At 44.0% G+C, this 12,353-nt stretch overlaps 1 protein-coding gene across 1 annotated transcript in view; it reads left to right on the forward strand.

Annotated features, from left to right (window-relative positions):
• Nucleotides 1-1,357: 1,357 nt before the first annotated feature.
• MARCHF3 (membrane associated ring-CH-type finger 3) overlaps nt 1,358-12,353 on the forward strand; it is a 150,757-nt gene continuing 139,761 nt past the window's right edge. Inside the window, exon 1 of the mRNA XM_081880578.1 lies at nt 1,358-1,459. The gene's annotated coding sequence lies outside the window, so the exon portion shown is untranslated. The remainder of the gene's footprint in view (nt 1,460-12,353) is intronic.

Genomic DNA, 12,353 nt, shown 5'->3' on the forward strand with positions numbered 1-12,353 from the left:
CCGCCAATTCCATGTAGTCTATTACTTTCATCTGCCATTCTTCCAGGGTCGGGCTCCTTCAGGTATACTGGACCGAGGTATATGGTAACATAATATTAAGACCAGTGTTCAAACGTAGCCAGGCGCATTTTGAACCCGACTATTGTCCACTTGCGATCAAGTGAAGAGGCCTGGGTGCCAGGATGGCACCTGACGTCTTCAACAGCGTTCGAAACTCCCATTGTTCTGGGCACCATTTTTGCGACAGGGGATTTCATTAACACGAGCAGTTTCTGAGCTCAGGGTGCAGTACTGTGCCTGAGATTTCAGATTAAAACTGCAGAGTGGAAGGAAAGGAGGAGCTTTTTCTGCCTCCCCACTTCCAGCCGCTCTCTGAAGACCGTAGAAGAGACCCTCTTAAGAATATTAAGGGGGTGACCCAAACTGTATAGAAATTTATTCATGTGTGCAGCTACAGCGACAAGAATGCTACTTGCCCAAAAATGGAAAGAAGAGGAAGTCCCAGTAAAGGAAGAATGGATACAAAAACTGATGGAATATGTGGAAAGGAGAAACATTACCTGAAAAATAGGAAATCAAGATACCAAACTTTTTATAAAAGAATGGAAATGGTTTACTGAATATTTACAAACAATCTGTAAACAGATAAGTACATTGGCAGGGTTATTGTAATAACCTCCAGTTTCATAAGAGTATGTATTTAGAGAAGATGATCAAATGAGCAAATTAAGTTAATTAGGATATGCAGAAGATATTAAAAATAAATTTAAGGAACCCCAGAAGTCAAGTTTTGAAATGTCAAAATAATTGTAAAATCAGTGAAATGTATAAACCTAGAAAGTATAAATAAAAATTGAAAGAAAGAAAGAAAGATAAGGCTATCGAGCCGTTTTGTCCCCAAATGACAACCAGACATTCTGTTTTGGCGACTGTAACCTTGGTTTCAGGAGCCATTTGGCACCTAGCTGATATATCTTGGGTTTCTAGCGCCGATTAAGCATCTTTGAAAAGGCAGTACAGTGGTACCTCGGGTTAAGTACTTAACTCATTCTGGAGGTCCGTTCTTACCCTGAAACTGTTCTTAACCTGAAGCACCACTTTAGCTAATGGGGCCTCCCACTGCCGCCGCACCGCCGGAGCATGATTTCTGTTCTCATCCTGAAGCAAAGTTCTTAACCTGAAGCACTATTTCTGGGTTAGCAGAGTCTGTAACCTGAAGCGTATGTAACCTGAAGCATATGTTGTAACCCGAGGTACCACTGTAGTAACTTGTGAGTTAGTGACTTTACTTTTCTGCGCATAGCTAAGAAGCATTGTTTTTTTCACCACGTCTTTCTGTTTCTTTGTTACATTTCAGGTTTTGCCGGTCTCCTTTGGTCCCAGCAAGCCAAGTTGGAGCGTTTCACCACCACCACCGTTAATCTAAAGCTCGCTGCCGAAATGACAACCGGCGTCAAAGGTATGGCCTCCGCCGCAAGTAACAGAAAGATGTTTTCTGATGCTCCAGTGAGAACGCTTGAGGGGAAGGGGGTTGTCTTTGTCCGTCCTTCTGTTGGTGCTTAGGTGAGGTGAGACGAGCCCCTTTGCCACTCGGATGACGCAGGTGGTAGCATGCTAGCCTATTCATCATTCCCTTTGCTGCAGGGACATGGAGTGATCAGGCTGAGAGCATGGGGAACTGTGACACAAGTGTGTTCAGCAGCCCCTTGTGCAGAGCATATGGATGTTCCGTTTGCATGCGTGTAGAACCCATCAAAATGAGGATTGTGCTCAGGCTTTCTACCGACTGTTCAGATGGCCAAAAAGAAGCCGCGGATGCCTCGCCATGCCAGTTTAGCTCAGCACGGGGACTGACCAAGCAGATGGCAGGGTCCACAGGCCGGATTTACGAGCCTGGTGGGCCGCATCCGCACCCCTGGTCATTGTTCTTTCCTTAATTCTTCAAGAGGTGGTTGTAATGCTCCTCCTGAAGAAACTTCTCTTGAACTTTCATTATTTCTCTGCCTATCATCTAGTAGCAAATCTCCTTTTGGGGGCAAGATTCTTGAGCAAGTGTACTGAAAAGCTTCAGGTGCAATACTGATTTTCTGGGCCCATTTCATTGTGGCTTCCAACCTGGTTATGGAATGGAAATCCCTTTGATTGTCCCCGATGACTGATCTATGCCAGATGTGTGATGGGGAGTGCATCCCTGATTATTCTACTGGATCTCTTGACTGAAAGTAAATTGGAAACACTGTTTCTCAGAAGATCTGTAAGTTGGTTCCAGAAGGTGATGTTGCCAGATTGGAATAGGGTATCATAGTACTTGTTTTATGGTATCTCAGTTCTGTCCTGCCCCCATGTTACTCTAAGCACAATTCAAAGTGTTGGTGCTGACCTTGAAAGCCCTAAACGGCCTTGGCCCAGTATACCTGAAGGAGCATCTCCATCTCCATCATTCAGCCCGGACACTGAGGTCCAGCGGTGAGGGCCTTCTGGCGGTTCCTCACTGTGAGAAGTGAGGTTACAGGGAGCCGAGGGCCTTCTGGTGATTCCCTCACTGCGAGAAGTGAGGTTACAGGGAACCAGGCAAAGGGCCTTCTAGGTAGTGGCACCCACCCTGTGGAACGCAGATGTCAAGGAAATAAACATCTATCTGACTTTTTGAAGATAGGCAGCCCTGTTTAGGGAAGTTTTTAACGTTGGATGTTTGATTGTGTTTTTAATATTCTGTTGGGAGCCACCCAGAGTGGCTGGGGAAACCCAGCCAGATGGGTGGGGTATAAATGTAATATTATTATTATTGTTGTTGTTGTTGTTGTTATATTGCATTATGGGAATGGTCATCTGAAGTTGGGTGCTATCAATATGTGGAAGACACCCAACTCTACTTTTTCGTTTCATTGGAACCTGGTGTAACTGCAAATAAATAACAGGTAGATGGAGTCAGTAATGGGCTGGATGTGGGTTAGTATACAGATTAATACAGACAAAACCGATCTGCTGTTGGTCATTCACTTGTCAGCTGAGGGAAAGGATATTCAACCTGTTCTGAATGGGATTGTGTTCCCTCCTAAGGATCAGGTCTGCAGCTTGGGTGTGATTTTAAATCCCTGATTGCTGATAAGTGCACAGGTGGCATTCATAGCTCATATTGCCTTTCATCGGTTCTGGCATGTACGCCAGCTGCACCACTCCTTGGAAAGATATACTCCGGTCACAGTTATTCCATCTCCAATGACATCCTATGGAATAGGGCATAAATTGGTTAGGGTTCACATGAATGTCCTCACTTCTTAATTCCAGCTTCCTACACATAAACTAAAATGCATCAGTCCTTTGAAATTTGCAATGTTCTGCGTTTTGCAATGTTGTTTGACCATCAAAATGGGACAAAAATGTATGTTTGGGGAAAGTGTGTACACAAATGTGTATATTAGTGAAAGCAATGTGTAGAAAATTAATTATATCACAGGGAAACGGCTTGCAAAAATGTGTATATCGGGCAACAATGTGTACAAAAATGTATGAATGAGGAGTAAGGTACACGAAAATGCTTATCAGGTTTTGGATAGATATTGCTATATAAAAATTGCAAATTGGTGCAGAAATGCGGTGAACTGGATATACGATTAGAGAAATGAGAAACCTGGATTGCTGGATTGTTCCATCCCTGTGCGTCACCCATGGAGCTGCTTTTAAAAAAGCTTTTTGCAACTATAGCTGGCACGTTTGGGCTGACCACTGCAAACGTTTTACACCAGTGCCTAAATGATCTCTGCTGTCTGCTGCTTTGCTGCTAAGTGGAATCCAAAGTGCTAGTCTTGCAATTCCCATCATCCCTGACCACTGGTCTTGCTAGCTAGGGATGATGGGAGTTGTAGTCCAAAAAATAGTTGGAGACCCAAGGTTGGGAAACACTGGTTTAGAGCTTTAAAGTCTATCTATAGGGACACGGGTGGTGCTGTGGTCTAAACCACAGAGCATAGGGCTTGCTGAATCAGAAGGTCGGCGGTTCAAATCACCGTCATGGGGTGAGCTCCCATTGCTTGGTCTCAGCTCCTGCCAACCTAGCAGTTCGAAAGCACGCCAAAAAGTGCAAGTAGATAAATAGGTACCGCTCCAGCGGGAAGGTAAACAGTGTTTCCATGCATTGCTCTGGTTTTGCCAGAAGCGACTTAGTCATGCTGACCACATGACCCGGAAAACCTGTCTGCAGACAAATGCCGGCTCCCTCGGCCAGTAAAGCAATATGAGTGCCACAACCCCAGAGTCGTTTGTGACTGGACTTAACAATCAGGGGTCCTTTACCTTTACCTTGAACCAGCCCATCAATTATAGTTTTTATCAGAAGCTCCTCTTAAGATTATTATAACAAACATTAGAGCAGGGGATATTTGTGCTATTAAATTTTATAAAATATTAAGGATTGGTTGTATTCAGTCTTTATTTAGAGCAGGCCCAATTAAAGCATGACTGGCCTCCTTATTTGGTCAAGCCCACATCCACTTGCCCTATATCAGGTGTGGGCTGGGTCTAGTAATGGCTAAGACAAAAAAAAGGGGTTTGCAGGCTGTTTGTGGTCCTTTTTAAGTTTTGAAGATTTGTAGTGCTTGAAGAGAGTGGTATAGTTAAGGAGGATTGGAAACCTTTTATAAAATACTTAAAAAGTGATCGTAAACATACTAAAACACAAGTAGGATTTGAATAACAAACAGCCATGAACTATGTCTTTTGTAATAATATGAAGACGATAGGGTGCAAAGTGTGTCATAATATGCAGCAATATTAGAAATTAAGGGGAAACCATGGAGGAGTGGAGTGGAAGTCAAATGTTAGTTGAAAATTATGGAGGAATTTAAAGATCTGTGTGTATTAAAGCTTGTAACCTTTTGAAAATTAGTATTCTCGGAAGCCCCAACGATCAGTTGATTGTCACGGCTTCAAAGCCCTGCACAGGGCTCTAATAATCAGGGTTGCAGGGGACCATGTGCAAAGTTTTGAACCTCTCAGGGGCAAAAATGGGTCACCTGACATCATCATGTCAGGTGATTGACAGGCAGGCAGCCCCACCCACCTGGCAGAGGTGGCCAGCAGTCCCCTGCTTTACAGTCTCATTAGTATATTTTAACATTTATATTAATACCAGAGATGTACATGGCATTTCACAGAGGATCGTAGGTGAAAAGAAGCTTACAATTTAAATGTTGACGAGAGAGAATGATGAGACCAAGGCAAGGGCAGCTAGGGAAGAATGCAAGCAATATTGGAAAGATGGAACACTCTTATTAAATGGTTCCCCTCGCACAAATATGTTTAGGATCACAGAGTGTGGCTTTGTATCATAACAGACAGAAGAATATAAAAGAACCACACAAAGAAGGCAATGATTTTCAGAACCAGTGGTGGGCAGATATAAAATAAAGATTTAGCGTTTCAGGTTTGAGGTTTTTAAAAGCTCTGACAATCCTATAGAGCCAAACAAGGAAATCACTCATATCAGACACGAGACAGGAAATGTCATGGTAAGCCGAACTGATGCATTTTCCACCAGCCTGACACTCCTCTTTGTACATTGTTGCCATCTGAAAGAGTTTCTGAACTATCTGAATTCATACCAGTCGGAGAGAAAGAGCGGGAACCCTCTTTCCCCCAATTCGGATAATGCCCTTTTTCATTCGGGAAAAGGTAACTGAAGTATTTGGGCTTGTCTGCTGCTGTGATCTTAGAACCATGCGAGACATCAATGTCTGTGCTGTAATAAAGAAGCAATTGCTGTGGTGTAGCAGGAATGTGAAATAAGCTTGTTGCCGGTGGGGGGGGGGGGGAGAGAAGGACTGAAAACACATGAGAGAGCAGCATTTCCTTCTGCAGAGGAAAATGAGAAGGACGCCAAAGACCTCGGTTTTAAAACCAGCTTCCATAAACATCAAGATTTAGAAGTTCACGTGGCCACCCGTTTGCTGTGATTTCTGCCATAGGAAGGGACTTCATCTGCTTCGCGATAATCCACAAGTTATTTTCTGAAAATTGCAAACCATCTTCTTTAACCACTTTGTTGTATATATTTATTTGCGAACTATGTACAGTGGTACCTAAGGCTACAGACGCTTCAGGTTACATACGCTTCAGGTTACAGACTCCGCTAACCCTGAAATAGTATCTCAGGTTAAGAACTTTGCTTCAGGATGAGAACAGAAATCGTGCAGCGGCGGCGCAGTGGCAGCAGCAGGAGGCCCCATTAGCTAAAGTGGTGCTTCAGGTTAAGAACAGTTTCAGGTTAAGAACGGACCTCCGGAACGAATTAAGTACTTAACCCGAGGTACCACTGTATTCCACTTTTCCAGTAAATTGTGCTCATATTAAAGCCCAGAGGCTGCCCTGTATACTTGAAGGAATGTCTCCACCCCCATCATTCAGCCCAGACACTGAGGTCCAGCTCCGAGGGCCTTCTGGCAGTTCCCTTCCTGCAATAAATGAAGTTACAGGAGACCAGACAGAGGGTCTTCTTGGTAGTGGCGCCTGCCCTGTGAAACACCCTCCCACCAGATGTCAAGGGGGAAAACAACTATCTGACTTTCAGAAGACACCTGAAGGCAGCCCTGTTTCGGAAAGTTTTTAATGTTTGCTCTTTTATCATGTCTTTAACATTCTGTTGGGAGCCACGCAGAGTGGCTGGGGCAACCCAGTCAGATGGGCGCCATATAAATAATAAAGTTATTATTATAATAAAATTATAATCCGTGGGTACCACTCCCCTCTCAATTTTTCTGGAATTAATAAAATTGTCAAAATTGTCATAGGGAATTTTTTTAAACCATGCTATTTTCATTAATTCAGTGTTAAGATACAGTTCCAAGTTTTTATTCTGGTACTGAACAGAGTATGCACATCTGTCCTAGGAATGTATTGTCATGAAAACTGTGCTGCTATTTCAGGCACAAAGGGCACGATAGATTTCCTTATTCATATGCCAGCTCTTTCCTATGTTGGTGCCATCTTGCACCATGGGCACCTATAGTGCGGGACACATCTGCTTTTATTTCCTTTTCAGCTCCTTTTAAGGGTATTTGATCTTCTGCGCTGGGTGTTATTAGATTGTGTATCTCCTAGGGCAGTCTTTCAAAGTTACACAGTAGATTGATGCTTTTCTCTCAGACAAATGGAACCATCATCTACCCACCCGCATCCAATCTCTCAATGAGTTGCCAAAAATCCATTCACATCTTCTAGTTTGTAAAAATTTGCAGTATACACGTACTGAGGTCTAGCTTTGTGTGAACCCCTTTTTGTTGGGATTTTATAGCACAGTAATAACCCACCAATAGCTGTTTTGGGGAAACCAAGTTTGGGCAAATTGGAAAGTGGCTCAACGCATATGCAAGACCAGCCCAACATAGGATATTCGGATATGAAAGAGAGAAAAAGAGGGAGAATAAAGGAGCTTTAAAATAATTTAGGAACATATGTGACCTGCTGGATTGGGCCAAAGTCCCGTCTAATCTAACATCCTCTTCTCACAATGGCAACCGACTGCAGACCCTCCAAGTGTCCCCGTTTTCCAGAGACAGACCCAGATGTAGAGAAACCATCCTGGTTTCTGATTTGATCCAGGAATGTCCCACTTTTCCTTAGGACATCCCTATTTTTATTGAGAAATGTTGGAAGATATGGAGTTATGCAACCCCTGAGCCAAGGAGATAAGCAACTATACACCCTTTAGAATAATTTTTTAAATGTTTATTTTTTAAATGTTTAAATGTTTAATAGGGAGGTTTTTAACATTTAATGTTTTATTATGTTTTTATATATGCTGCAAGCCACCCAGAATGTCTGGGGAAACCCAGTGAGATGGGAGGTGTATAAATAATAACATCATCATCATCATCATCATCATCATCATTATTATTATTATTATCCCTATTTTCATCAGATTCATGTTGGAGGGTACACAGCTGTGAATGAAAAGCCTGCCTGTAGATGGCACTTACCATGGATTGACTTTAGAAATATGTGCATCTGAAACTTACGGTAAATCTTCTATATCTTCACCTGAGGGGTTCCTTACAGCCCCATGATTCTTGATTGTGAAACAGAAGTTTGATCAGAAGAGGATATATGAAACCAGGAGGAGTGGTGGAGATTATCTTGATAGCTCTGGCAAGAGCAGTCAAATACCTTCTTTTGTTAAGGCGATTTTTCTCAATGGATGGTTTCTCCTTGAAAAAACAGAGTTATTTGGGAATCTAGGCTTATCCTCCCCTCCCAAGGTGCCTTGGCCGAGAGATAAAGAGGGCAACAGTCTAGCAGTCTTGTGTGAAAGGAACACAGAAGCCTGCCACTCTGTGAGAACCCAGTGTTGATGCCCTTTTGAAACCTTATGTGGGTAAGCAAAAGGTAAAGGACCCCTGGATGGTTAAGTCCAGTCAAAGGCGACTCTGGGGTTGTGGCGCTCATCTTGCTTTCAGGCCGAGGGAGCCGGTGATTGTCTACAGACAGTTTTCTGGGTCATGTGGCCAGCAGGACTAAACCACTTCTGGCACAACAGAACACCGTGACGGAAACCAGAGCACACGGAAACGCCGTTTACCTTCCTGCTGCAGTGGTACCTATTTATCTACTTGCACTGTTGTTCTTTCGAACTGTTAGGTTGGCAGGAGCTGGGACAGAGCAACGGGAGCTCACCCCGTAATGTGGATTTGAACCATCAACCTTGTGATCGACAAGCCCAAGAGGCTCAGTAGTTTAGACCACAGCTCCACCCGTGTCCCAAATAAACAAGCACACCATCACTGATCGGTCCACCCACCATTGTGAGGCTCAAAGCAATGAAGATGATGCCTCCCCAGCTGTTGCCATTGGCTGTGGGTTTCTTGTGATGTCACAAAAGCACTTGGCAAGTGAGTGGATATACAGGCAGGCCAAGGGGAAAGCCCTTTTCTATTTCCAGCAGGACACACCTGGCAATGGATGTGACATTCAGCACTGCCCAGGTTTCTTCCACTTGGAGGAGGCAAACTGGTAAATGGAAGGAGGCAATCTTCTGGCAGTGGGATGCTAGGGAGTGATAATAAGGCAAGTTTGCTTGCTTGAAGGCTGCTGGTATCTATGGTTAGAAGCTGGCAGACGTCTCATGATGGACCTAACAGTAGCTTCTGGCACAATGGGACACTGTGACGGAAACCGGAGCCCACGGAAACAGTTTCCCTTCCCGCTGCAGAGGTACCTATTTATCTACTTGCACTGGTGTTCTTTCGAACTGTTAGGTTGGCAGGAGCTGGGACAGAGCAACGGGAGCTCACCCCGTTGCGGGGATTCGAACCACCAACCTTCTGATCGACAAGCCCAAGAGGCTCAGTGGTTTAGACCACAGCGCCACCTGTGTCCATAATGTGGGAGCATAATCTGTTTGAGTGTTGATACTATGATTCCCCCCCCCCCTAATTTGTTTGGTCCGCTTTCATAAATAAAGCATTATCACAGAAACCCCATAGGTCTCCAGTAACTTTGTTCAAAGGAAGCAAACCCCGTGGCGTGAGGCGTACCCACTGAAATCTCTTGCCACTCAGAGACTGTGATGAATGCTATATCATCAGATATGTTTAGCTCGACTAAAAGATCATGCTGCTCTATGTGCTGTTTTGGTAAGAGTGGTTTTCACTGAGGAAAATTAAATATCAAGCCTTCATTCCCCCTGCACAAGGAAACTTAGTTGCAAATCAGCTATGCTTGATAAAAGACACAGTTTCTATTTAGGTCCTTGGCAATCTCAAATTCTTAAGATGCAGGCTACGCAAGGCCAACAAGATGAAATATCTAAGTTTATCTTTAGGCATAATGATAACATTGTAGTGCTTGCTTCTAAGAATGGGGGTGCCGAAAACACAGCTTAGCATTCATAAGGCACTTTCTCTGTGTTATAATCTTTACCCCCTCTCATCTTTGCAACAAAGCTGGGAGGTAAGCTTTAATATTGGAATTAATAATTATGATCGCCACCAAAAACTTACTAGAACGGCCGCTTCCATTCTGTGAGCTGTTGATTATAGAATAAATTTTTCCCCAGCATCACTTTTTAATAATAAATGAGTAATCTGATTTATTTATTTACTGGGTTTTTTTCTCCCTTGCCGCCACAAAGTTTTAAAATGCCATACAAATGCTTCCTATCAACAGCCTGTTAGGCCTTGGCTGGGCTAACTGTGCTGCATGAATCAGTCTTGATCAGAGCACATCATGGATCTTGCCTTTGGGCGCTTATTTTCATTTATTTTTAAAATAATGTCTATATACCAGGTTTATCTCCCAATGATCTCAAGGTGGTGTGCATGAGGTGGGTTAAGTGAGCTTCCTGGCGGAGTGGGGATTTGAACCCTACACTCCCGTGTCCTAGTCGAACCCTCTAACCATGGGTGGTGAAAGAACGCATACGCTTCCTTTCCCTCTGCCATACATTGGACTACTGCAATGTGCTGTTCTACGTGGAGCTACCTTTGAAGGTGACCTGGGAACTACAACTAATCCAGAATGCAGCAGCTAGACTGGAGACTGGGGGCGACTGCCGAGACCATATAACATTGGTCCTGAAAGACCTACACTGGCTCCCAGTATGTTTCCAAGCACAATTCAAAGTGTTGGTGCTGACATTTAAAGCCCTAAACCAGGCATAGGCAAACTTGGCCCTCCAGATGTTTTGGGACTACAATTCCCACCATCCCTAGCTAACAGGACCAGTGGTCAGGGACGATGGGAATTGTAGTCTCAAAACATCTGAAGGGCCAAGTTTGCCTGCGCCTGCCCTAAACAGCCTCAGCCCAGTGTACCTGAAGGAGCGCCTCCACCCCCATCGCTCAGCCCGGACACTGAGGTCCAGCTCCGAGGGCCTTTTGGTGGTTCCCCCAATGCAAGAAGTCAGGTTACAGAGAACCAGGCAGAGGGCCTTCTCGGTAGTGGCACCTGCCCTGTGGAATGCCCTTCCTTCAGATGTCAAGGAAATAAAAACTATCTGACTTTTAGAGAACATCTGAAGGCAGCCCTGTTTAGGGAAGTTTTTAATGTTTGATGTTTTATCATGTTTTTAATAATCTGTTGGGAGCCAGCAGGGTATAAATCATAAATTGTTGTTGTTCTTGTTGTTGTTCTTCATGTTATTGTTAAGAATGCTATACAGTCATACCTCGAGTTGAATGTGCTTTGGGTTGAGCGCATTCGAGTTGCTCTCTGCGGCAACCCGAAAATAACGGAGCATGTTACTTCCGGGTTTCGCCGCTCACGCATGCGCAGATGCTCAAAATGACGTCACACGCATGCGCGGAAGCGACAAAACGCGACACGCGCAGACGCGCCATTGCATTTTACGTTCCGTTCGGGATGCGAACAGGGCTCCAGAACGGATCCCGTTTGCATCCCAAGGTATATGCATTCCAACCTCTTGGGACTGTAATGCTCCCCCACATGTAACGGGCCCTGCAAAAGGCAAAGAGAAGTAGTGGTGGCTGAACTCTCATTTAGAGAAATTGTAATCTGCTGCTAATGATTGAGAAATTCCCAATTATGCAGTTGGTCAGAAACCCCGGGGTTTCTTGGAGAACAGTTTGAAAGCTGCTAATCAATCATGAAAATACGTACGGATGCCCCAAATCTCGTAGCTGAGATGCTTTTGTTCCCGGGCACTCCTGGAGGAGAGCATCTGCCTTCCGAGGACACTTCCCATGCTCTTGTTTGCGCACTGAACCAACAGCGTGGGAAGCTGCCATGTGGATGTGCCCTGAGATAACCATATGCCACAGAAAACTGCGCAGCACTTTGTTGCATAAACACTGGGTATTTATTGACGAGGCTTGAGTTGGCTTGGCAGCAACTGCAAACACCATCGTGCAAAATGACACCTGGGCTGTCAGGGTCCCTGTTCCCCATTGCTAAGGAGTACCATAATCTTAGAATTATTCATTTGGTTATTATTATTATATATTGTATTCTACCCACCTGACTGGTTTGCCCCAGCCATTCTGGGTGGCTTTCAACTACTGCTTTTTTCCTTTTTTTCCATTTATTGTTTTTAGCCGCTCTGAGCCCGGATTTGGCTGGGGAGGGCGGGATATAAATAAAATTCTATTATTATTTATTATTATTATTAGAAAAAAAGTGCTGGAACTCACCATGAAGTACAATAAAAGCCACACATTTTGACAACAACAAAAGAGGTGCCAGGATTTTGTACCTTGGGTACCCCCTGGAAAAAAACAACCACTGCTTCTAATGCATATAAAAAAATAAGAAAACATTTTGGAGGATTTCATTTGGGGAGAATAAATTTGTTTGGCAATCTTCTCCTTTTTGTGTGGGTAATAAACTGTGAACAGGAGGAATGA

This window comes from Podarcis erhardii (assembly GCF_964252035.2).
Source record: "Podarcis erhardii genome assembly, chromosome: 11".
Taxonomy (NCBI): Eukaryota; Metazoa; Chordata; class Lepidosauria; order Squamata; family Lacertidae; genus Podarcis; species Podarcis erhardii.